Below are 25,443 nucleotides of genomic sequence, written 5' to 3'. Positions count from 1 at the left end.
AGGAGATGGCATATGGACGAAGAAACTTCTGGGCAACAGTCACGGCGGCAGGGTGTTCCATGTTGACAAAACAGGTGGTGTAATTATGAAAACCAGACTGTTTCCATTTAGGCAAGTTGAGGATACAAGAAGTCAGAAGCAATACACAAACTTGAAATAAGAAGAAATGATTTGCCAAATAGTTTGTAGTTTTACTTAGTAAAAATGATCAGGAAAAGAGCTGAAATGCATGTCAATGGATACAGATGAACTTTTAAAAACTAAAACGTTTAGGATTGACCGGAAGTTTCACTTTTTTGAATTGGTTGAGAAACAAAGAAAAGATCCAGATGACTCAGGTGTAGTTGCTGAAGAAGTGCTATAAGTTAATAGTGAGGCTAGCCTTAACATTGTTACCCCTTTGTAGACATAATGAAATGGAAGTCGGTTACAAAGAGGAGGGAAAGATGCAGTAAAGATAATACAGAAACGAGAGAGAGATATCCATCTCTTTAATGTGAGCACATGATATATTAAAAACTAACTTGGAATATAGTAAATTGTATTGCTAAGTTTAAAATACAGATTTGGCATGCTGCACTCAGTTTCAAGTACAAATCTTTAAAAAATATGAAAGCCTCAAGAAAATGTATACATAGTTAAAATGTATATTGATCTCCAGTGTTTGTTCATGTTGGATAAATAAAACAGACAACATTATAGGAAGGCAAGTGCACACACACACCTGTGCACAAATAGATTCACAGAGATGTATAAATATAAGTAGCACAGCATATGCAAGTTATTTAGGCATGAGGGTTGTAAATATCAATTATTACAGCTTCATTTGTTTCTTCTTTTTCTCTAAATAAAATATATATCTCAATTTAAATAAAATTCTAGAAAGTGTCAGTATGTTCACTCTATTTCAACTTTTTTATCATTTGTATATTGTTAAGTTTTATCTGCAATACTGACCCATGTATAAAAGTTCACAACAAGGAAACATCTATGTTCCTCCACTGAGGTGAACATATACTGAAATTGAGTAGCTAACAATAAATTTTATTATGCAAAATAAAAGATTCGTAAGCAGAATAGATGGAAGTACTTTAATGGCTTTTTAAATACTTTAAGAAATGGGAACATGGGTGGAAACACACTCTTTTGGTTGTTGTTGATGGACTTGACCCTCTGCTTCATTGGTGTTCAAACCTTTTCCATGTCCCGTCTATAGAGATTTTGAAAAACTTTTTAGACATTGTACATTGATAATGGTGTTACATTTTTTGAAAGATTTTATTTATTTATTTTTAAAGAGAGGAGATGAGAGGGAGAGAAACATCAATGTATGGTTGCCTCTCATGTGTCCCCTACTGGGAACTGGCCTGCAACCCAGGCATGTGCCCTGACTGGAAATCAAACTGGTGACTCTTTGGTTCACAGACCCAAGCTCAACCCACGGAGCTACCCAGCCAGGGCTGATAATGTGATACTTAAAAAAAATCTAAGTTTAGTCAGTTGCAAAAGATAATTTCAGCATGTTACATACAGTGACATTTCAAAATAAAAGTGATATCTGTCTTAAAATATCTCATATCATTCAAATGCCATAAAGATATAATACAACTGTACAATTGTGAAAAATAATGCATCAATGAATCTCTTATTTCAAAATAGGAAATTTTGTATTATTTGTTTTCTCCTTGAAATCATATTAACATTGTACTTTCTCCACAAAATCATATGATAATATGGGATGTTTTATATTTGAAAGACTTTCATTAATCACATTAATGTATGTTTCTGCAACAAAATATTTACCTAGATTGACATTATTTTTATAGAGTTTTTCATAAAACTCTAAATACTAATGTTTTGTTTTGTCGCTAATTATACATATTAGTAGTAATCAATTAATCAAAGCAGCATGTAGATTTTGTAAATTTTGAAAAAATCAATCAACCTAAAGTGTAAAAAATTATCAGAAATCTACTCCTAAATAATGTGGATAACATGATTTTTTTGATTCTTCATTTGATTTATGTATCTGTATATATGAATATTACTTATTGCTGGCATAAGTCAAAACATGATAATCCTATTTCTCTTTCTCATTTTATAGGTGTAAGTGCTGAGTAAACTTCTTCATGAACATAGATAATAATTGAGTTTCGCTATAGAAAATCTCTCCAGCCTTTGTATTCTTCTGAGTTACTAGAAACTAGATTAGAACATCCTTAGTTTTGTTAAAAACAAAAAACTGAAAATCACATGCATTACAAAACAAGTTGAGAGCTAGTCACTAATAGCATTAATTTTCTTAACGTTGACAGCAATATTGTAAACTTTTACATTGTTAAACCTATACAGATTTCCATCAGTAGATGACCCTAACATAATGAGTGATAGGAAAACTTTCTTTATTAAAGTGAGAGGAAGGCAGAAGTGAAGAGGAAGTGGGGAACCAAGATTCTGTCTTGACCCTAGTACTCATTCTCACTCAAACAAAGCAGCTTTAGGACAGAATACAATAGTTGAGGGTCTGGAAATTGCTTCACTGCAAATTATCCATGCCTCTATATCCCTTTGAACATCCTGAGATACTTCCTGGATATCAATTTTCTTATTATCTTTGTCCATTACCATTCTGTATTTAGCTGTGTATTTGCCGCACTTTTTTTGGGGGGGTAGTAGTGGATATGATAGGAATTGGAGCAATAAAGTTAGATGTAGGCATTTAACTGACAGAAGTCAGATGGATGTGATTTTCATAGGATAGGCATGTAGGAGTGGCAACCAAAGATGTCTGGCTGAACCCTGGAGATGGCTAACAGAACAGGAGCACCAATGGGCAACAATGTATGGGCAGCCAACTAGAGTGTTACCCACTTTTTACCATCAAAAGAAATAAAATATCAAGAACCATTGCCTAGCTCTGAGATGGGAGCTAGTTTTCAGACTTGGGATGCATTCACTGAAAAGGGGTCATGATCTTCAGGAGGAAAGAAAAAAAAAACTTCTTCAATACCTTGGGAAGAGATACACAGTATGGTTGCATTCATTTCTCCCCAAAATGACTTACAGCCATGCACTCAGTTACACTGGAGAAGGAAGAATACCCAAACATTTCATGGGTTTTTGAACATTCCAAGCCAATGGTACTCAGAGATCCTAAAGTATCATTATGCATGCATTCCCGTTAGAGTGGAGGCCTATAGGGAATAGGTGACAAACACAGTCAACCCTTGAAAAACATGGTGGTTAGAGGCACCCAACCCTGCACAGTCAAAAATCTGTGTATATCATTCAACTCCCCACTTAACTACTGGTAGCCTACTGTTGACTGGGAGCCTATGGATATCGTCAACGGTCAATTCACCCAAATGTTGTATGTTATATATGTTATATACTATAATTATAATAAAGTAAGTTAGAATAAAGGAAATATTATCAAGAAAAGCATAAAGAAAACACATTTATAATGCTCTATTCATTAATAGGGTAAGTTTGTGTTGTCTGTTTAAAAGATGAATTATGTCAGCACATACAGCAATATTCTTATATGACACAAACAACCGTAGATGTTATGCATATTTCTAATGCTATATATCAAAATGAAAAGATAATATGAAAAAGAAATTCATATAATTCATATCTATTTACAGGCATAACAATGCATGCCATGATAATGAAGAAGCATCAGTATGATTGTTTTATGGTAGCCCAGTGTAATTGATACAATTGCTTTGTGATGGTAAGGAAATCTCCCAAAATTTTCAATATATTTTTATTGAAAACCATCAACCTCTATGTGGACCCATGTGGTCCAAACCTGTGTTGTTCAAGGGTCACCTGTGGAGTCTCACCTGGGCTTTGGTTCACAGAATGTGTACTGTACCTGTGTAAACCCGCCTGGTGATAATTTCACTGGTTCCTGAATGGATGCATTGAATTGACATACTTAGGGGTTAGCACAACCTCCACATTGGGTGTTTTTGTCTTGTGAGGGTAAAATTTAACATAGTGGGTAAAGCTAAGCAGATGCCTCAAAAATTGTTCCACATCACCCAACCTACTAAATCAAAAACAGTCTTGCATCCTGGGTAATGTGTGGTAGAAATTAACATCACCTTTCAAGATATAAAGGATTCAGAGCAGTTGTCTCTATCATATCTCCATTTAGTTTACCAGTCTCACACTTGTAGAATCTGCATGGATCCTGGATGATGACAGCAGACTACTGCAAACTCAACCAGTGGTAGCCTCAATTATAGCCACTGTGTGAGAGCAGATCATCACAGCCTTAGGTACATAGTCTGTGCCCAGTGATATGGTGAATGCATTTTTTCTAGTAGTTTACAATGGTATGGGATGAACAAAATATTCATGGTTTTTCTCTAGGGTTATATCAAGTCACTAGCCATCTGTCATGATATAGTAAAAAGAGAACTATCTGGACATTCTGCAGAACATCACATTGATTCACTATGGTATCTGTTTATCAAGTCTAGATGAGTAAACTGTGGCTTGCATGCACAAAGCCTTGATGATATACATACACTCAAGAGGGTAAGAGATAAACTCAATAGAGTTTCAGGAGTTAATGTATATCCCTCAAGCTTTTGGGGCATTGACTATCCCCTCTAAAGTAAAAGAAAAGTCATTAATTTTACACCTTCTATCACACAGAATAAAGTGCCATACTGATGAGCCTTTTTGGGCTCTGAGACAGCATATTTAACCCCTATAGATACTGTTGTAGCCCTCATACTGTCAGAAGTTTTGAGAACAGCCTAGCCTGTGAGAGAACACTGCAGTAGGTCCAGGTTGTGATATTAACAGCCCTGTCTCTTGTATATGATACACTCATGGTATTAGAGGTATTCATGGAGAAAACAGTACTACGCATGTATTATGACAAACTCCAGTGAAGGAATTATCACACAGACTTCTCCCACTGCTCAATCCTGTTTCCACCCTCTCCCTTCCATAGGTGTTGATCATTCATAATATCATTCATTCTAAACACTATCTCAAAGGCTGACCCAGAGAATCCAAACTGCAGCAGAAGGCAGAGAGATATAGTTTCCTCTGTGCCCATAGAGAAAAGAAAATGGATTTATGAACATGTAACAGAGTATAGGGCGGGGGTCCCCTGAAATATTCCGCACAAACATCAATTGGAGGAGGGGAGGAGTGGATGAGATGGTGTTTAAGACACTTTGCATAACAATGGCAAGTTAATAGCTGTGCTGCTGCCCTGGGCAAAAGGTGTGCATGAGTTTAAGAGTTGTCTAGTGACTCATGACATAGCCAGGGGAGGCAGATGCCCCTGTGTCACCAGGAGCTCTTGCCCTGACTAAAGATGGCAGCCAAAAGAAGGTAAAAGATACAGGGGAACTGGCAAAAGTAGCACATTATAGGAAGGGCTGGATATGATATCACATAGGAAGTTCCAGGCTGAGCATTTAACGTAAGGGTGGGCTGAAAGGGAAGAGGACGCTGTCACATGGTTTGAATGGGTGTAGAGAAGGGCTCCAAGTCCACCATGAGGTCTGGTGTGTAAGGAGATGCCATGCAGTTTGGAATAAGAGCTGGAGTAAGAAAGAGGAGACCTGGTAGGCCTCCTGCCTGGAGAAGACTGTGGCAGAACTGATGAAGCTGTTTAGGGACCTGCTCAGCCCCCACGATTCATGAGAGATGCTTGGAGCTGAATGGAACTGTGACCGGAAATTTTGATCTATAGACTCCTGCTTTTCTGAAAGATGTATCTCTGAGTAATGTATTCTGAAACTGGCCTGGTTTGGCAAAGGGAGGCGGGGTTATGTGTTTTGGGGTGTTTTAAAGGGACTGGGATCTAATAGCAGAAATCCACCATTATTCTAAATCTATATAACCTTTAAATAAACAATCCCTCTCCTTTTCTACCAAACTCTTGCATTGGGAGTCACGCTTCTTGGTGATGGGCCATCGAATGCCACAGCTGTCCCAGAGCCGCACTGGTGGGGTTCAGCAACAAACACACAGCATAGGTTGTACTCCATCAAGTGTTGCTTCCTTATCCCAGGCTTTTCAGGACCACCTCCCTCCAGTGTACTTGGGGAACACAGTTTGTCTCATCAAGTCTCATCTTCTGTCCTTTCTCTTCCCCTTTATTGTGATTGGTTCTAACAATAATAGTAATAGCTATTCCATCAGAGTTGCCGCTTTCTATGTGACAGGCACTTTTGAGTTCTTTGTATGACTTAACTTACACAAGAGTCAAAATACACCTGTTATTTCCCCATGTTACAGATCAGGATACCAAGCACATTGAGGTTGAGTAATTTGCTCAAAGTCACCCGATTAATAAGCAAAACCTGGGAACTGATTCCATCAAAAGTGTTAATGTTCCCAACACTATATTTTCATTTACTGAAATCCTTTACTATTCATTGTTTGCCATTTTGATCTATGCTAGATACTATCCTTGTGTTTTCCTACCAATGGCACTGACCAAACACAATCAAAGTTATGAGAGTTTTAATGGATGCTTGGAGTATTATGGGGTAATTACTTACATGCTAAGGAGAAAAATGAACATACAACATTAGTCTTCAGATTCCATAGACAATTAGCAGCCTTTACCTGCCACTGAAGTTCCTCGTTGTCTGTGACATTTCCTAAGTACCTAACTTCCTGCCATGATCTAAGATCTTCTCTCACTGTAAATTAACCATCCTGGTACAATTACTCTCCATTTATGGGTATCTTCTCAGTTACTCAAAAAACAACTCTCAAATATTTCTGATATTTTCTAAAATATAACACACCCTAGCTGGTATGGCTCAGTGGACTGAGTGTCAGCCTATGAACCAAAGGGTTGCCGATTTGATTCCAAATCAGGGCACATGTCTGGGTGGTAAGCCAGGTCCCCAGTAAGTGATGCGCAAGAGGAAACCACACAGTACTGTTTCTCTTCCTTTCTTTCTCCCTCCCTTCCTCTCTGTATGAAAGGCAATAAATAAAATCTTTAAAAAATAAAATAAAATAAAATATAACACACTAACACTTTATTTGCTTTACTCTCTTTTTTATTCTATATGTCATTTTAGGTTGAGAAGGAGAAGGGTTGTTCTCTTTTTAACAGAAAAAAAATCTAGTAAAATATTAACCTAGACTAAAAGAAAAACAAAGCAAATTTCCCCTGAGCATACACTTCCCATTTTCCAAAAACTTGAGATACTTGAATTCACTCTGCTGGCAAAAGCAGTTTTCTCACACTGTGTATAATATATATGTATAGAAATATTCAAAAACATTTGCATATAAATTATCACCAATATGAGGGGGGTTTTCACTGTTTTATTTACATTGCTATCAATTCCTTTGGCCTTAACAAAATATTGTAATTATTTTAGCTTTATGATATGTGTTATTTCTTTAAAGGAAAAACCTTTATTATTTTTCTTTCCCTAAGTAACAGCAGCTCTTTGTACAAACTTATTATATCTTACGAATCTAGAATAATTTGTTAATTAGAAGAAAACCCTGTTGAGGCTTCCATAGAGCTTTGTATTTATAATACAATTCAAAGACAATGCCTATTATAAAGAGACAACCTATAAATTTGACAATTTATATTGTGAAATATTCCATATATAACAGAAGTGCATATAAAATATTTGACTAATAGAGCTGCTAAGCATGTGGTTTGAGGACCCAAATAGCCAAGATTCAAACTACACTTGACCACTGTTCATATGACTTTATGCAAGTTACTTAACATGAATGAATCTTTCGTAATCTGTAAAACAGTAAGGCAATAATAGTACTTGAAAAATAACTAAATAAAATTTATTAAAAAATAGTACTTATAAGGTTGTGGTAAAAATTAAACAAGGCAATCCATGTAATTTAGCATAAAGCATGGCATGAAATGAGTGTTCAGTAAACGCTATTATTATGAATTCCAACATTCTTAGACTAAATACAAAAAGTGTTAAATTGTCTTGTAAATCCTTGTCTATCTTTTAATAAAACAAATGGGAGTTTTTGTGTAGTGGAAAAAGATCTAAATGTACATTATAGGGATGAGAAAATGTAAACTATGTAGTGGCTTGAAAAGACTGTTGCCTCTAAATTATAGAATATAGGTTTAAAGGACAGAAAATCTATTATAAGAGCTTTAGAACAAATTTTGACTTAGTTTCCTGATTACACTTTAGATGTCAAATTTCCTAGGATTAGATTCATTTCACTTTGAAGGCCTCTTGGTTCTTCGCCATTGCTAATATTATTTTGAATGATATGCCTGTCTCAAATTGGTGTGCATGGCATTCAAGTTTATTCACTTCTAGGTGAATCCAATCCTTGGGTGAGGTCCATTTCTGTGGCTTCTTGGGGACTAATCTCAAATCACCTGGATTTATTAACAAATCCATGATCTGAAGTAAATTACTCATTCATTAAGTGCTATAGCTGGGTATTTGAAAACTATTCAAAGTGTTGAAAATCATTAACCTGGGGACTCCAGCCAAGATTAAAGCATAGGTGGAGACGCCGTGCTTTCTCACACAACCAAGTTTAGAGACAATTAAATATTAGCAACAGAAAACATAGCCAGAACACAGAAAATTGAACTTTTCGGAAGTCTGTTAACAACAAATTCTTCAGCCTGACCGTGTCATAACCCAGTGACTCTGAGTGGCCCAGCCCTGGTGAACCACCTAAGGCTCTGCTCCTCACCCAGGGTCGCGAAACAGCAGAGGGGGCTGCCATTTCCCCGCTCTGAACATGCCCCCATATACAGCATCACAAAACAGTGACCTGGGAGTCCAAGGCTCCGCTCCTCATACTTAACTTGCCTGAAGAGACCAAAAATGGCTCAAGAAGATCTCAAAGCCCCAGAGCCTATAAATCTAACCGATGAAGAAATAGCAAAACTCTCAGATGCACAGTTTAAAACACTGGTGATCAGGATCCTCACAGAACTGGTTGATTATAGCCACAAATTAGAGAAACATATGAAGGCGAAACTAATTGAAATGAATGGAATTGCACAGGAAACCAATAACGATGAAAAGGAAACTGGGGCTCAAATCAATGGAGTAGACCAGAAGAAAGCAAATAATGGCCAAACAGAAAAGAGTGAAGAAGCAAGAATTCAAAAAAAATAAGGAGAGTCTTAGGAACCTCCAGGACAGAAGGGGGAAGGTACCAGAAGGGGGAAAGGAACAGCCACCAGTGGAAAACTTATTTGAACAAATAATAAAGGAGAATTTCCCCAATCTGGGAAAGGAAATAGACTTCCAGGAAATCCAGGAAGCTCGGAGAGTCCCAAAGAAGTTGGACCCAAGAAGAAACACACCAAGGCACATCATCGTTACATTAGCTAAGATTAAAATGAAGGAGAGAAGCCTAGAAGCAGCAAGAGATAAGGGGACAGTCACCTACAAAGGAGTTCCCGTCAGACTGTCAGCGGATTTCTCAAAAGAGACCTTACAGGCAAGAAGGGGCTGGAAAGAGGTATTCCAAGTCATGAAATCCAAAGACCTACAACCAAGATTGCTCTATCCAGCAAAACTTTCATTTAGAATGGAAGGGCAGATAAAGTGCTTCTCAGATAAGATCAAATTCAAGGAGTTCATCATCACCAAACCCTTATTATATGAAATGTTAAAGCAACTTATCTAAGAAAAATAAGTTAAAAAAACATGAACAGTGAAAGGACAACAAACTCACAGTTATTAACAACCACACCTAAAACAAAAGCAAACTAAAAGGACAGCTAGATCAGGAGTGGAAACATAGAAATGAAGATCTCAAGGAGGGTTAGCAAAAGGGGAGTGGGAGGAGGAGAAGGAGGAGAAGGTATAGAAAATAAGTAGCATAGACAGTAGATAGAAAATAGATGGGGGGGCAAGAATAGTATGGGAAATATAGAATCTAAAGAACTTGAAGCACATGGTCATAAACTAAAGGGGAGTAATGGTGGGGATGGGGGGGTAGGGTGGAGGGGAATAAAAGGGGGAATAGAACAACTGTAATGGCATAATCAATAAAAAAAATAAATAAATAAAAAGAAAATCATTAACCTGAAAAGAAACATATTGGAGAAACACCCATTTCTCCCACAATTAGTATGGCAGTTCCATAAAATGCTTCTTTTTCTAGAATCTGGTTCTAAATTTATGATATTCCATCTCCATGATCAAATTAGACCATAAGTTACATGCTGGGCTGCTTTTTGTTGCTGTGGGAAGCTTGTAGGCTGTTATCTCACTGCTAATGGTGGCCTTAGAGACTTCCCATGGTGTTCCTCCCAACATTTCCAGATCATTGTTTTAAAAATATGTTTAGGTCTTTTATAGCAAATGGTTGTTAACATCTTGTTTGTAGAATAGAAGAGAAGTGGAATACTATGATCTGTGCTGGTGGAAGATGATTTTCAGTTGCTGCTTTGCTATTAACTCAAAAGGATCCTAACAGTTTCTCAAAAAATTCAGTCTATTTTACTCAATTTATAATCTCTGCGTGGTCTATTGTATCTTCTGTAGAGGTTACAGGTCAGTGTTTGAAAGAGTGAAAAAAGGTTATCTACAGGATTATAAATAGTACTTAAATGTATATGTATTTTCACATTTCTATATATAGACTTTTAAAAATGATGTGGTTTCTTTGTATCCCATTAAAATATTAATTGCTTTATGATTAATTGCAGTTGTAGAGTTGAGTCTACAGCTTAAAAAGTTAAAAATGCAAGATGAATGATCCACTAATACTAAACATATATCTAAAGTAGTAGATCATGTAGAAATATATTTAGAGTGCTTTCTTCATTTAGTTAATTCAATATAGATCAATTATTGTGAACAAATGCATGTATCTCCTACATATCACCATGGAATCATTTGCATTCTGTCCATAACAAGAATTCTAAGGAGGATTCTGGTAACTAGCTATAGATGACTCATGCTTTATACAAAGAATAAAATTAGGAAAGAACACAAAAGTGATGATATCATTGGTGGCTCAGCCAACTAGCATAATCTGTTTATGCACTTATTACATTTGTATAGCATGCCTGCCATGTGCTAGTTACTGGGCATATCTAAGAATAAGGGAAAATATCCAGGAGATTTTGGCACCAGGAATACCCGAGAGTGTTTTAGAAAGGAGAGATTGCTTAAAGTATGTCTATCATACACATACATAAAAGATCGTTATAAACTTGATAAAAAGCAGTAGATTGAAGAGTAAATGAGAGAACATAAAATGTACACAGGGAATACTCACAATTTATTTAAGAAGTGTGACTATAAGGAGAAAGAAAAGTGAGACACTGGCTAGAAGATCCAGGAGAAAGAATATCTCAAAGTTTGTAGAATGATGGAAGCCACAGAGGTAGAGGAACTTCAGTCCGACAGAAGGACACTTTGTCCTTCTCTAGCAAGTGGAAGCGCTAAGAGAGGCTCCAGTGAGTCCCAAGATGTCAGATACAATACTCTTTGCCCTACTGATTTCTTACAATAGTGTTACGCATAGGTTGTATTTTTATTCCCCATTTGGTAGATGAGAAAAATAAGGCACACAACAGTTAAGATATTTATTCGCATTTATTTTTATTAAGATTTTATTTATTCATTTTTAGAGGGAGGGGTAGGGAAGTAGAAAGAGAGGGAGAGAAACATCAATGTGTGGTTGACTCTTGTGCGCCCCCTACTGAGGACCTGGCTTGAAACCCCAGCATGTGCCCCGACTGGGAATCGAACCAAAAACCCTTTGGTTTTCAGGCCAGCACTCAATCTACTGAGCCACACCAGCCAAGGCTCATCCGAATTTATTTAGTGATTCTCTGGTAAAGGAAAGATGCAAAGCCAATTCTGTAAGATAGGATTTACCATGCACCTCAGGGCTCCATTCCTGCTTCAGTGTGATCTGGGTAAATAACATAAGGGGAGTTACTGTATCTGTTTAGTCCTCAACTCTTCATCTGTGGAAGGGATAGGCGGGTTGCTCTCAGCAATACATAAAATAATGTGGAGTTGAGCACAGTACCTGATACAAAGTGAATGCTCATGAAATATTAGCCATAATCATGCTTAGGAAACCACCTAATTGTCTATTATCCATGTTCCCAGATATGGGAAGCTTTGACTCTTTATTCCATGACTAAGCTGCCAACCTCTTTACAGAATAGTTGCTAAATGTGACTGTGGGTACTGCCATTACAATGAACATCAATTAAGGATTTCTTTTTGACCCAGTTCCAAAGTAACTCGAAGAGTTTCACCCCATTAGCAGTTTCTTATATTATTGTTACAGAACAGAGGTCCAAGGTCGGGGGGCAATATTTGGCTCACCCAGAAATGCCAAAAACTGTTACAGAACAACAGCCTCCCCCCAAGGACAGTATACAAATACCGTCCTGACCACCTACTGGGCCTGTCTGTCTGCAGCCAGAGGAAAGACATCTCTCAATGCCAGAGATTTGTGAAAAGGAAAGGAAAGGTTTATTTAAGGCTATAAAGACTTAAAGTAGTGACCCGATGTCCCCATAAAAATATCAAATTCCTTTAGGATAACCACAGATGCCCACAGCACTTCCTTCTCCCCTGCCCTAATTCGGGGTACAGTATTTCAGTAAAAGAAGCACACATTCATGTTTCAGGTTGTTGCCACTGTCAGCTGTGTTGCTGTCCAGGCAGGATCTCTAATTACTCCAAAGCCATGTGGCACCTTCTCATGGCCTACTGGCAAGAGTTCTTTCACCCTTCTTCCAGGCAAAGTATCTCCTGCTTCCCAGGCCACACAGCCAAAGGGAGCACTCCAAAGCCACATGGTCTTCTTCTATCAAAGGTGCAGAGGTCTGCACTCTGGCCAAAGCCATGTGGTTCTTTCCTTCACATGGCTGCAGGGGTCCCCGCTCTACCAGAATCACGTAGCTTTCTCCCTGCACTGCCACAGCTGCGTGGTTCCCTCTCCTTGTCACATGGCTGCGGGGGGGTCCCCACTCTGGCAAAGCTGCATCGTACTCCTTCAATGGCTGTTGTGTCTGGGTTTTAAATCCCAGTGCCAGTCCTCCTTTGCAGCCCTATTTCTGACTCCTCCTACAAATAGCTACACTTGCCAGCATTCCTATATTATTCCAAGTTTATTGGGCTGCCATCCTGAGTCTGGGCAGGTGTGGCCCCATGTCATGGAGCCAATCATCTCTAAGCTCTCACACAGGCACTGTAACTCAGGGGACCTGCTCCCAGTTACATCTTAGGTGGAAGTCACGTCCATCCTCCTGGCTGGCTCAGAACATGGCCACAGTTATTTAACATATCTATGCAGCCAATTAAAGGTTATAGATATGGTAAATGACCATGCCAGAGGTTAGCTGCAAAGCCTTTGCTGTACAAAACAGCTCTCAATGGCCCTGCTCCATGTGTCTCTTCCCCAACTCACACCTGTGGTAGGGCAAGGGGGGAGGACATCTTAATATTTCCTGGACACCTTGAGTTCTGGACCCCATTCCAAATCCCTTTTTGCCCCCTCTTTTGGCTGGCCCTCTTACATTATGGTAGTAAGATGAAAAATGAGTATTAAATAATTGCATCTACTCACTTGGAATAGTTAGAAAGACTAAAGCAGCCACTAATGCTTCAACACGCACACAGGCGAACTTCCTATTCTGCATTAATATTCTTGGGGGAAGTTTCACTTTGATTATTTTCTCTCCCTTTTCAGCTCAGTTCAGATAATAGTAATTCCTTAATATTGCTTTATATAATACTTGATTTGACAACATTTTTTAAATCTTGTATTAGGACACATTCATTTTTTCCTTCAGATTGTAGTTCAATGGCTAAAAGCCATATGTATTCACCCAGCTATTTGGAATAAAAACAAGGTTTCTGGCTAGTTATCTGGAAATGCCTTACTTTTTTTTATCCATATAAGACATTTTTTATACATTTGAAATTTTCGAAATTTGAAAAAATTTTTGAAAATTTTGTCTAGATTTTTATTCTAAAGAAAATCTTTCTCTAAGATTACCAAATGTCCAAAGTGTTTTCAGGAAAAAGTGAAACTATAAATCACTTCAACTACCCTCGTCAGAGCCCACATCACAGACACTTCCTGCAGAAACAATCTGTGTGCATCTCACATACACGTTACTTGATTTTACTTAATTTTCTTTTATTTTGGCAAAGAAACACACAACATAAAATTTACCTTCCCTACCACTCCGACCATACAGTGTAATGTCAATTGCATGCACACTGCCGTTGCAATGGCTTCCAAACTCCCCTCATCTTTCATGACTGAAACTCTATACCCACCAAACAACATATTGCCGTCTACTTCACACTTCAGTCCCTGACAACCACCATTCTATTCTGTTTCTATGATTTTGACAATTTTAGATGCCTCATATAAGTGTTATCATGCACTTATTTCACTTAGCATAAAATCCTCGTGGTTTATTCTGTTTAGTATATGATAGGGTTTCCTTTCTTTTTAAAGCGGAATATTATTTCATCGTAGGTATATACTGCATTTTCTGTATTCACTCATCAACTGATGATGGACATTGAGATTGCTTCCACCTCTTGGCTATTGTGAATAGTGTTGCAATTAACACAAGTGTACAGATATCTCTGAGATCCTGCTTTGAAAGGTTTATGAAAAAATATTTTCCTTTGTAAATGTTTACAGTTCACATTCCTTGATATCTTTCATCTTTAAATTATTAACTAACAATCTCTAACATGTAAATCAATCTACTAAAGCCATTTTGTTCTTGCATATACTGGGAAACTGCTCATTAATACCCTCTATGTACACAAAGGTGTTACTATCCTTAAAAATTACATTTTTAGCACTTTGGCTTTTCTAGTAAATTCAATAATGTAGGTTTATAAATATATTTAATTGCACTTAGAGTCACAAAAATTCACTAGATTTCAGTGTAACTATTTATACAAATTATATGTAGGGTAAATCAAAGCAAGAGGAAATAATTATAGAAAATTATAGAAAATCCTGCCTTAAACATTTTGTCTAGTGTAAGAAATATTTAACTGTGCAGTTGAAAGGTAGATGTAAATAATTTCATTGTTTATCTCTGACTACTCTCAACTTTACATAGATGAATTTGAAAGGAAATAGGAAAAACAAACCAATGGAAACCAAAAACACAAAACAAAACAAAAGATGAGCTAGAATAAAAAGTGTTCTTTTTTTAAGATCACTAAAATTCTAAGAGTTCTTTTCTTCAAAAAAGTGTAGAAAAACACAACACCATCCATGTAGGCATGTGATATTGCTCCAAACACTGTATTTACCTGGCATCTTTCTAAGTACTTTGCATTACTAGTTCAAGCTCAGGACAGCCCTTAGGGATATTTCTACCCCTGCAAGGGAATTATTCTTAGGTCTTTGCCATCTCCCAAGCAGATAACCTTTCCGTTCTCTAGAGATTAGGGCAATTGACAATCAGATTCTGTCATCCCAAGCATCTTCACGGGGAAGACATTTAAACAAGCTTCAGAGTGGTTTGCCCAAGAGAAAGCTTTCCCTGCAATTAGGAGGAACACTTGCCATACTGCCATCTGTGCCTTCTGTTAGGCTTTTATGCATCCTGCTTCCAGAGATGCATCTTCCATTTCTAATTTTATGCATTTACTGTTTTTTGAATACACATTTTATCATAATCAGTTAATACGCTTTACATAAAGATAACATTTTAACATCTTGACTATTAACAATATAGTCTAAATATTTACCATTTTAATAAGATCTGCCAGTAAATATGAAAAAAGAGTTGAAGTCAGGATGAAGAAAGTTAATAAAACTTTAGCTCTTCAAAACCAAATCTGTCTGATGCACAAATATCCCATATTTGTTGCACAAGGGACAAATTAAAATTAATTAAATTTAGTTAATTTACATTCAAAAATAGGTAAATATAACAAAGACCTCCAATGTGGGAGGTTTAGTATCTTTCACGCCATCTAAAGTTCATTTTGTGCTTTATAATTTGAACAGAAAATTATTTCAGTGTAAATGATAGTATAACGAATCCAACTGTTTTTTCCCTAGGACTTGGTAGTGATACATGTTTAATAGTCATTTACACTAATTTAAAGTTTTGTAACCTTCAAAATACAAAGTACCTGGCTCAAAAACTTTTTGTAAATTCTACTCATCTTCCTAATGCACACTTTTTTTCAAATATGATCCTTCAGACCACAAACGGTGATACATACTCTTTCTGAAACGTGGATTTATGGGTTCAGCTTTTATGTAAAATTGCTCCTCCTTGGAAACTGGTGGTTACGTATGCTGTAGAAAACAGCACTTACTCATTATTAATATATTTAAGCCTGTGAGCATAAACACGCATTTCTACAATTTCTTCTGCATTAACAAATCTAATTTGAATGTTGATCTTCTGGAGAATTGTATCTACCATCTTTTACTGTGAATCAATTTAATTTTTTAAAGATTTTATTTATTTATCTTTAGAAGGGAAGGGAAGGAGAGAGGGAGAGAACTATCAATGTATGGTTGCTTCTCATGCATCCCCTGCTGGGAACTGGCCTGCAACCCAGGCATGTGCCCTGACTGGGCATCGAACTGCGATTCTTTAGTTCACAGGCCCGTGCTCCATCCACTGATCTACATCAGCCAGGACTTTTTTTAAAAATTTTATTTAGTTATTTTTCAAGTACAGTTTTTTGTCTATTTTTCCCATCCCAGCCTCCCCCGCCCCTTGCTCCCCACCTCCCTCCCATTTCCACCCCCCTTAGTTCTCGTCCCTTTGACCTTCCTATTTGTTCCTCCAAATCCCTCCCCCTTTTTCCCCTTAACTTCCCTTCCTTCTCCCCTCTTCAGCCAGGGCTTTTTTAAAAAATTTTATTTAGTTAGTTTTAGACAGAGAGGAAAGCAGGGAGAAAGAGGGGGAGAGAAACATCAACATGTGGTTGTCTCTCACATAACCCTGCTGGGGACCTGGCCCGCAACCCAAGCATGGGAATCAAACCAATGACCCTTTGGTTTGCAGGCCAGCACTCAGTCCACTGAGCCACACCAGCTGGGTAATTTTTTTAAAAAATGTTCATTATAAAATCATAGCATACAAACAATTTCACACATCCATGGAGACTTGAGAATTGACAGAGTGACACTGCAGGTCATTAAAGAAATGACAGATTTTTCAATAAATGATGCTAGAAGAATTGATTATTTATATGAGAGAACTGAAATTTATTTCCCACCTCACATGGATAGGGTGACTCAAGAGTTGGAAAATTTTAGTTTTAAGTAATAGTTTAAAAGTTAGCAATGAATACATGTAAAAGGCTATTGTTTTGGGAACTGAGGCTTTGACCCACTCTGGCTCCTGTAGACCATAGGCAATTGCACCTTTGTGCCCCAGGGGGAATGCAAGCAATCAGGATGGTATCTGAGCCATTGTGTTTCCAGGGCAGACACCCTGCAGCCCAGGATGTAGAAAAAGAATCATCCATCAAGGGATGAGAGGATGTTAGGGAAACTGCAGGACAGCAACTTTTTTATCCTTTTTCCTGAGTTCCAAATCCCTTACCTACATTTTTCCTCTTCATAAAAAAGGCTGGCTTCAAAGGAATTATAAGACAGTCTGTCAGGATACAAATATGCGATCTTCACAGATTGCGGGCCATTTGAATAAAGCGCCTATAAAGATCCAGTCTCTGGCTCTGCTTGTTGGTCTGGTGGTGACAGGCAGAGTGAACACCAACTTTTCTGGTTTCAATACCATAAACAAAACTCAATTTCAGATATATTAAGAATTAATCATAAAATAGAACTTTTAAATGTTTAGCATACAATGTTGAAGAATTTATTTTTCACCTCAAGAAATAAAAGAGTTTTTAAAATATTCCTTAACCACAATGTGCAAAAGGGTGTGTATGTATACTTATGTTTATATATAAAGAATGCCAACAATCACTTTAAGAAATGGAAAATATAGACTGTGGGCTTAACGAAGAGATTTTGAACATATATGATCCAGAAAGAGTTAGTACAGCAAATATTGAAGAACTTCTAAAAATAAATAAATAAATAAATGTGTGTGTGTGAGTGTGTGTGTGTGTGTATGTATGTATAAACCAATTGATATGGGAAGCTTTGAAGAACTTTTGTTTACCCAAACCCCAAGCACCCTAGGAAGAGTGATAGGGCTGTCTGGGAAAGCAAACAGCAGGATAGTCACAAGGGCTAGGACTAGCACCCCCACGGTCAGAACTAATTTCTGCATTTAGCCTTTGTACTCTGCTTCTGCCATGTAGCTAGAACTAACTTCCACATTCCTCTTCTGTATCCCATTTTGCTACGTAGACAGGAAGACCCCGTAGAGTATATAAACCCCAAGAATCCTTTGTTCGGGGCTCAGAATTTGGAGACTGACTTTTTTGAGCCCGTACACGTTAATAAACCTCATAATCCAGAATCCCTCGGTGTGTGGTTGCTTCATTTTCCTGTAACACAATAACACTAAGTGAATTAAGCCAGGTGCTGAAAGACAAATACCATATAATCTCACCTGTAAGTGGAACCTAATCAACAAAACAAACAAATAAGCAAAATATAACCAGAGACATTGGAATAAAGACCAAACTGACAGGGACCAGAGGGGAGGAGGGAGGGAGATAATGGGGGAAGGAAGAGGAAGGATCCTCAAGGAACATGTATAAAGGACCTGTGGACAAAGCTAAAGCAGGGGAACGAGTGAGGGTGGGAGGAGGGTTTGAGTGAAGCAGGAGGAAGTGGTGGCACAAACATGGAGACAATTGTACCTAAACAACAACAAAATATAAATTAATTTAAAAAATAAAAATATATACCTCAAAGAAAATCCCAGTGAGCAATAAAGTAACTCATAGGGTAAAGAAAAGAAAAAAGCCATAAATGTAAGACTGTAACAGGGTGCAGCCAGGAGTGGGGCTCCAAATAGGGATTTATAATGGGGTCCAGAACTCAAGGTGTCCAGGAAATATTAGAAAAAAATATATATATAGGATGACCTCACCCCCACAGGTCTGAGCTGGGGAATGGGGCACATGGAACAGGAACATGCAGAGCTGTTTTGTACAGCAACAGCTTTGCAGCTAACCTCTGGCCTGGTCATTTATCATATCTATAGCCTTTAACTGGTTTCATGAATATGCTAAATAGCTGTGGCCCTGCTTTGAGCCAGGGGGATGGAAGTGACTTCCACCCATGTTGTACCTGAGAGACAGATCCCCCTGGTTACAGCACCTGCATGAGAGCTTAGAGAAGATTGGCTTCATGACATGGGGCCACACCTGCCCAGACTCACTAAGGCAGCCCAGTAAACCTGGAAGAATACAGGAATGCTGGCAGGAGTAACTGATTGTAGGAGGAGTTGGAAATAGGGCTGCAGAGGAAGATTGGTGTGGGGGTTTAAACCCAGGCGTGGCAGCCATGTGAGGGAAAACCATGCAGCTTTGGCAGAGGGGACTCCACGGTTTTGGGGTTCTCCCTTTTGCCACGTGGCTTAGGAAGCAGGAGAGACTTTGCCTGGAAGAACAGGGGTGAAAGGAGTCTTGCTGGTGGGCCATGAGAAGGTGCCGCATGGCTTCGGATTAACTGGAGATCCTGGTGGCAACACAGCTGATGGTGCCAGAGACCTGAATCACAGGCTTCTACCTCTTTTCCTGAGATCTAGTACCCCAGACTAGGGCAGAGGGGAGAAGGAAGGACTGTGTTCATCTGTGGGTCTCCTAAAGGCCTTTAGTATTTTAATGAAGACATTAAGTCACTACTGTAAGTCTGTATAGCTTTTAAATAAATAATTCCTTTTCTTTTCACAAGTCTCTGGCATTGAGAGATGTTTTTCCTCTGGCGGCAGGCATAGCGAACCCAGTGTGGGGGGTCCTTTTGGTAATAGTATATCATACACCCCCCGAGTCTGTTTTGTAACAAGACAATATGATCAATATCTCAAATAATTAGAAATACACAAATTAAAAGTGTGCCAGTCAGAGATAAATACCATATGCTCTCACTTCTATGCAGAATCTAGTGAACAAAATAAACTGACAAACAAAATAGAAACAGCAGCATGGATACATGGAACAGACTGACAGCTATCAGCGGGTGGGGTGTTGTGGGGAATGAATAAAAGAAGGTGAAGGGATTAATCAAAGCATATGCCTATACATATAATCTCTCATAGACATAGACTACATTGTTGGTGACAGCCAGAGGGAAAGAGGGGATTAAGTGGTGAAAAAGAGACTCATCTTTACTTTGGGAGATGAGCACACAATGCAGATGATATTTTATTTTGAGTTGTACATTTGAAATCTCTATGGTTGTATTACCAGTGTCACCCCAATAAATCCAATAAAAAACTGTTGAGATACTTTTTCACTCCTGTCAATGGCAAATTTTAAAAGTCTGATAATACCTTTTTGCAAGGATGTGGGACAATAGGAAATCTTGCCAATTGTTTGCAGGAATATAAATTGAGACAACTAGTTTCAGGGAAAAATGACATTACTCAGTAGATATAATGCCAATTATTTCAATCCTAGATATGTATCTTAATAAAATTAATTAATTTTTAATGTTTCAATAAATTTTGGGTTCTGAGCTAGAGTCGAAGTGTAACTACTGGGGTAAAATGCCATAAACATAATACTCTTTTAAGAAGTTGTAGAATAAGCCGTGGCTGGTATAGCTCAGTGGATTGAGTGCCAGTCAGCAAACCAAATGGTCACTGGTTCAATTCCCAGTCAAGGTACATACTTGGGTTGCAGGTCAGATCCCTAGTAGGGGGTGCATGAGAGGCAACCACACATTGAGGTTTCTCTCCCACTCTTTCTCCCTCCCTTCCCCTCTCTCTATAAATAAATAAATAAAATATTTTAAAAATAAGTGGCAGAAGAATGTATATTTTATGATATTATTTATAAAGTTTCTATTTTTCCCAATTATATCAAGTCCAAGCCATAGAAACAAGATAATACCCGTGTGTGTGCACATGTGCTTGGGTGCATAGTTTTATTAATACATCCTTATTAAAGAATTAAAGAATAAAGTCTACATGGGAATGAGCAATGAAAAATACTCACTTCAGATTAATAGCACTTAACAGTGCTATTTCATGTAAGGCTAGTCTAAGTACTCTATATACATACAATGAATCCTTCAATCTCTACTCCAACTCTATAAGTTGAACACCATTATTATTCGCATTGTATAGATGAGGAAACTGAGGTGCAAAAAACATAACTAAGGTCACAATGCTGTTAGAACTTGCACTTGAACCCAGGGAGGCTGACTGCACATCCCACTTGTTACCCTTGGGAGAGAAGGGGAGGGGAGAAAGGCTAGTATTTTCAGGCAGAATCACACAGGCACCTTCCTTTGTAGCGTAATAGTGTTTTTTATGTCTTAAGCTGGTTGGTGAGTGTATGGTAGTTATTTGGTTATTTTTATACATTTCTTTCAATTTTTTTGAAAAATGGGCATGGTTCTTAAGTATGCTGCTAATTAAGCATACTCCTGACATCTTCTTAGAAACAAAACAGCTGAAACATGAGCACCTAGATTAGGACACAATATTATTAGCAGTCTAGAAGCTCCCATCAAACTCCCTTCTGGTTAATGCTCCCTCAGCACTACTACTGTTTTCTGACTTTTAAACCTGTAGATGAGATTCGGATATTATTGAAATTTATATAAATGATTCATGTAATTTCCACTCTTTTGTGTCTAGATAATTTAAAAATAGAAAAACAGTATTCATTCATTTAAGAAGTATTTGTTGAGATTTTCCTCTGTGCTAGACACTCTTGGATATCTTGATGCAGAGAAGTGAATTAAACTCTTATTTTCTTTCCACTGAGCTTATACTTCAAGGGGGACAGTGATAATAAATATGCTAAATGAATAGATGTTAAAGGATTATAAGTGATAAGTAGAAAATAAAGCATGAGAGAGTTTACAGGAAGTGTTGTAGTAGGGGTGAACTGAGGTCCAACTACACTGTTTGGTGTCCTAGGAGGGTCTTCCATTGCTATATGCTTTCCATTTTTTAAACTACCACAATTTGCTCTGGCTGGTGTGGCTCAGTGGATCGAGCACTGGCCTGTGAACTGAAGGGTGAGATACCATCAGGACATATGCCTGGGTTGCAGGCCAGGTCCTACTTGGGGACATACGAGAGGCAACCGATAGATGTTTCTCTCACACATCAATATTTCTCTCCCTCTCTTTCTCTTTCCCTTCCCCATCTTTTGAAAAATAAATAAATACATAAAAATAACACAATTTACAGGTATTCAGGTACTCTTGACACTTGATCTTCACGCCAAAATGCCAGAAAGAGATGTGCACTTTTGACAGGTACCTGGGCAATTTCCCATTTCAGTATTTCCAATACGCATAGTGCTGCCATGGACATATCTGTCCATTTCTTCTGCCAAATATACATACACTAATGTAGAGAGAGAGAGGAGTCATAGATTGTACATATATTCATATTCAAAGAATACAGCTTTCCAAATGCCTTGTGCCAATGTAAACTACCGCCAGCAGTATAGGTTAAGGTCTGGTTGCTTCACATCCTCACCAATATCTGTTATTTTTTAAAATTCTTTTTATTTTAGACCTTGGTTGATTATAGTGCCTTAATATCTTTTTAATGTCAAAACAATACAACATAATGGAATATTTCTAAATTAAAAGTTGAATAAATCTGCCAAGTTACTATATTATACTGCATGTACTTTCCTTGTGGATTTCTTCATTTTGGCATAGAGAAAAGTTACAGTTCAGTCCATGCCCAATCATTCTGTTGTTCTGGAGAAAGAAAGAAAAGAAGAAAAGAAAAGAAAGAGAAGAGAAGAGAAGAGAAGAGAAGAGAAGAGAAGAGAAGAGAAGGAAGGAAGGAAGGAAGAAAGGAAGGAAGGAAGGAAGGAAGGAAGGAAGGAAGGAAGGAATCTGAAAGCCAATTTTCAAGATTGGGTGGACATTATTCAAATTGGAAAATCTCTCACCAATTTCTAGCTGGAAATTGGTAGATGTCAGTTAGTCTAAGGAGGCAATACCAGTTTCTTTACTTTTTTACTGTAACATCTTCTAAATATACTCTTCTAGAATCAGGTTTCTCGTTGCCTCTTCTGGACAACTGCATGGTGATACTTTACCAGTACTGAAAGCTGATAAGCATAGGAATCAAAGAGCGTTGCATGGGCAATCTAGGGACAGTATGTATGATTTGTCTCTACCTCTAATTATAATTGGGCTTTTAAACATGGAACTCAACCTTTATTTGTAACATCGCAAGAATGTTCGCATTACAGACTTTATACTTGTAATTGACCCTTTTCCGTGGTGCATTCCCTCATATGCCATAGGTCTGGCTTCATTGTAACTTATTTAAAGGGCTCTCCTTTGTCTTTTCTGTTCTTTTTTTAAAAAAATAAAAGCCATTCGTTGACATTTTATCATCTTTCCATACTTCCAGAATGTGTGTATGTATGTATATTAAATGTATCATCACATTGTTAGTTGCTTGAAAGACATTTTTATGACCTGTCTGATACATTGCTGAAATACTGAGTAGAACAACATATCAATAGGTTCTTTTATTATTTTTAATGTCACATAGACGTCTTCCAAAGATTTATGGGCATCCAATGCCTGCACAACAGTAGTCTGAATTTCTAATTATTTAGCTTACAGTAAATCAAAGCAAATGATTCACAGCATTATAAATGATACTTTTTTCACCCTCATTTATCACATTTCTTCATTTCCTTAAGAATAAAGGTAGCACCTTAATTGCATTCTTCACTTTAGTCATTAAGGTTTTCTGTTCTCACACTTTACTATGAGAGTTTCTATTAATAGCTCACAGTGTAAGGGGCCTTTCTTTTTCCATCTTACTTAAAAGGTTACCCTCCCCTCACCCTCACTCCTGCATTTGTGGCTTTATTGTGTTTTACCATTCATCAGCATGAAATATCTAGATAATGAATACATTTGTTGGTTTTATTATTTTTCTTTCAATGAAGTGTAAGCTCAGTGAGGGTGGTGTATTCTATCATGTTGACTGCTCATCATGTAAGAAAATCTCAAATATATATTTTAGATGAATGAGTGCAGTTTTATAATCTCTGACATGATTAGAATGGGCCAAATGATCAATAAAATATTTTCTTTGTTTACAATTTGATTCTTTCAGTGTAAGAGAACTAATGATCTTCCACGTAATTATGACTCCCACATCTATATTAGAATGGATTCTATCCTGAGCAAGAAGAACGAAGTTGATCACTTCCTGATTTCAAACTGTATAACAAAGCAATAGTATTTAAAAGAGCATGATACTGGCCCAAACACAGACACATAGACCAATGGAAAAGAAATGAGACCCTAGAAATAAATCTATGCATATATGGTCAACCAATATTTGATAACGGAGCCAAGAATACTCAATGGGAAATGGACAGCCACTTCAATAAATGGTGGAAACACTGGACATTAACGTGCAAAAGAATGAAATAGGTGCCTTACACCACTCACAAATATTAAACACAAATTAATGAAAGATGTCAATGTAAGAACTAAAACTATAAGAGTACTAGAAGAAAATATAGAGAAAAAAGTCTTTGATAGTGGTCTTGACAATAAGTTTTTGGGTATGACACCAAAAGCACAACAAATGAATGCAAAAATAAATAAGTCGGACTACATCAAACTAAAAAGCTTTTGAAAAGGGGGCAAAGGGAAAGTAGTAAAGATTAAAGCATGTGAAATATATGTGGACAGAAAGTGATTTAAATTTGGGTGGTAAACACACAATGCAATATATAGCTAATGTATAATATTATGGAAATATACACTTGAAACCTAGATCATTTCATTAACCAATGGTACCCTGATAAATTTAATAATTTTTTAAAAGCTTCTGCAGAGCAAAATGAACAATTGGCAAAATAAACAAACAAAAAAACACCAACCACCTGAATGAAAGAAAATATTTGCTAACCACATATCTGATCATGGGTGAATATGCAAAATACAATAGGAATTCATGCATTATAATAACAAAAAAGTCCAAAGTACTAATCCTGAATGTGATGGTATTTGGGAAGTAATTAGATTTTGATGATATGATGAGTGTGGGTTCCCTATGATGTCATTAGCCTCCTTATTAGAATGGGAAGACACTAGAATGGGTCCCTCTCTGCCATGTAAAGATATAACAAGAAGGAACATTTCTGCAAGCCAGGAAGAAGGCGTTCACCAGACACTAAATCTGCTGCTACCTTGATCTTGAACTTCCCAGTCTTTAGAACTGCAAGAAGTAAATGTATGTTGTTTAAGCCACCTACTCTTCACTATTTTGTTATAATAACCTGAGCTGAGACAAGACTTATGGAAAACTAGCTCTATAGAGTTTAA

The sequence above is a fragment of the Artibeus jamaicensis genome, unplaced genomic scaffold (genome assembly GCF_021234435.1).
Source record: "Artibeus jamaicensis isolate MK-2021 breed Jamaican fruit bat unplaced genomic scaffold, CSHL_Jam_final scaffold_1283, whole genome shotgun sequence".
NCBI lineage: Eukaryota > Metazoa > Chordata > Mammalia > Chiroptera > Phyllostomidae > Artibeus > Artibeus jamaicensis.
This window is presented reverse-complemented; position numbering follows the sequence as displayed.